The sequence below is a fragment of the Desarmillaria tabescens genome, assembly GCF_030435595.1.
Source record: "Desarmillaria tabescens strain CCBAS 213 chromosome Unknown EV420scaffold_177, whole genome shotgun sequence".
In the NCBI taxonomy this organism is placed as follows: domain Eukaryota; kingdom Fungi; phylum Basidiomycota; class Agaricomycetes; order Agaricales; family Physalacriaceae; genus Desarmillaria; species Desarmillaria tabescens.
Window position 1 is genome coordinate 60565 of NW_026848476.1, and position 2433 is coordinate 62997.

The following is a 2433-nucleotide window of genomic DNA, read 5'->3' on the forward strand; positions in this document are numbered from 1 at the left end:
CATGCAGATGCACTTTATTGCAACCCTAAGAAGTCTCAGTTTTTTCTTCTGGAACTGGAGTTCTTGGGCCACCGTATTTCGTGGCGAGGTATCGAGGTTGATGAATCAAAGGTTCAGCATATCAAGGAGTGGCCGCAACCTAAAATGGCCTCTCATGTACGTCAATTCCTAGGTCTGACTCAGTACCTCTGGCACACCTCCAGAACCTTGCTGAATATACTCGCATACTTTCTCCGCTCACAACAGACCAGGCAGAGAAGAACTTTCCAGCCTGGAATGACAAACACCAGGAAGCCTTTGATGCAATCAAGAACCTCGTCTCCAAAAGTGCATGCTTGACAGTGATTGACCATGTAAATCCTGGCAAGAACAAGATTTTTATTACCTGTGATGTGAGCGACTTCTGTACTGGTGCGGTCCTCTCATGGGGACCCACATGGGAAACAGCCAAACCAGTTGCATATGATTCCATGCAGCTCACCGGTGCACAGCTAAATTATCCAGTGCATGAAAAAGAACTTCTAGCAATAATCCGTGCCCTGAAGAAATGGAGATCAGATCTTCTAGGCTCACACGTCAATGTGTTTACAGACCATCATACCTTGGAGAATTTTGACACACAGAAAGACCTTTCATGTCGACAGGCATGCTGGCTTGAAGTAATGTCACAGTACGAGATGATGATCAGCTACATCAAGGGAGAAGATAATTGTGTTGCAGATGCTCTTTCTGCCTTCCAGTGGATGACACCCTGGTGACAGATGAAGATCCCGAAGAGATTTCCTCATGGAAAGAATGGCTCTCGAAGAACATCATAAATACGATTCTTTCGATTTCAACAGACGTATCGATTTTGACAGCCATCAAAGCAGGTTACCAGGTAGATGAATTCTGCACAAAGTTCGTGTCAGGTGAGACAATTCTCCCAAATGTAAAAGAAGTCAATGGTCTCTGGTATATCGGTGACGACTATTGGTGCCTCGCATGGGTTCAATCCGTGAGGACCTTTTCAAACTGGCACACGACACTCTGGGACATTTTGGTGCAGATAAGTCATATGCAGTACTACGAGATGCATATTACTGGCCGAACATGCGCAGAGATCTTGAAAACTCATATATTCCAGGTTGTGTACCTTGCCAACGCAATAAATCAAGCACGACAAAACCTGCAGGGCCACTACACCCATTACCCATCCTGACAACTGCGGTGATAGCATCGCCATTGATTTTGTTGGGCCTTTACCCCCTGACAGTGGATTTAACTGTTTACTCACGATGACAGATCGCCTAGGTTCTGATGTATGTCTAATTCCCACCCGCACCGACCTCACTGTGGAAGGCCTAGCATCTCTCTTCTTCGACCACTGGTACTGCGAAAATGGACTCCCTGCCGACATCGTCTCCGATCATGATGAGCTTTTCATTTCAAAGTTCTGGAAAGTGTTACACAAACTAACTGGTGTACAACTGAAGATGTCCTCATCCTTCCACCCAGAGACAGACAGTTCTTCTGAATGTTCAAACAAGACAATCAACCAGGCCATCCGTTACCATGTTGAATGCAACCAGAAAGGCTGGGTACAAGCCTTACCTGTCATTCGTTTTAACATCATGAACACAGTCAATGCCTCCATGGGTTTCTCAGGTTTTCAGCTACGTATGGGATGCTCACCTCGTGTTCTACCCCCTCTAGTTCCGAATCAATTGGTGGACGATGCTAAATCCAATACTGATGCTGTGAAGATCATCGCCCAACTCTTGGATGACACGGCTCAAGCTCACGACAACCTCATCAAGGCAAAGATCAACCAAGCCCACCATGCGAACAAGCATTGAGGAAAAGAAGACGTCTTCGAGGTGGGCAACAAGGTGATGCTCAGTACCTTCCACCATCACCGAGATTATAAAGCTGGAGACAAGAGTCGTGTTGCTAAGTTCATGCCATTATGATGGCCCTTACATCATATTGCATGCTAATCCTGCCCTCTCGTCCTATACTATAGAAATGCCGAACACACCAAATGTATTCCCCACCTTTCACGCCTCTGAACTCAAACTTCATACCGAATGACCCTACCCTTTTCCCCTCACGAGAACACCACTCTCCAGAACCAATACTCACCGCAGACGGTTTCGAAGAATGTTTCATTGAACGAATCATCGACCAGTGGAAATGCGGACGTGGCTATCAATACCTAGTTCGATGGCTCAGTCAAGGACCCGAAGAAGATCGATGGCTTTCCGGCAGTGCACTCGACGATTGCGAAGCCCTCGATGTATGGCAGGCTGGACTTGGTCAGGATGCCTCACGGTAGCTTTTCCCCACTGGGGTTTTTGACGCACCGCCGGTTGATGTTGTGCCATTTTACCTTTCTCCTCTTCTCTTTCATATTATGGGACATTTTTCTTGGATGGGGGAGAGTGTAAGCAT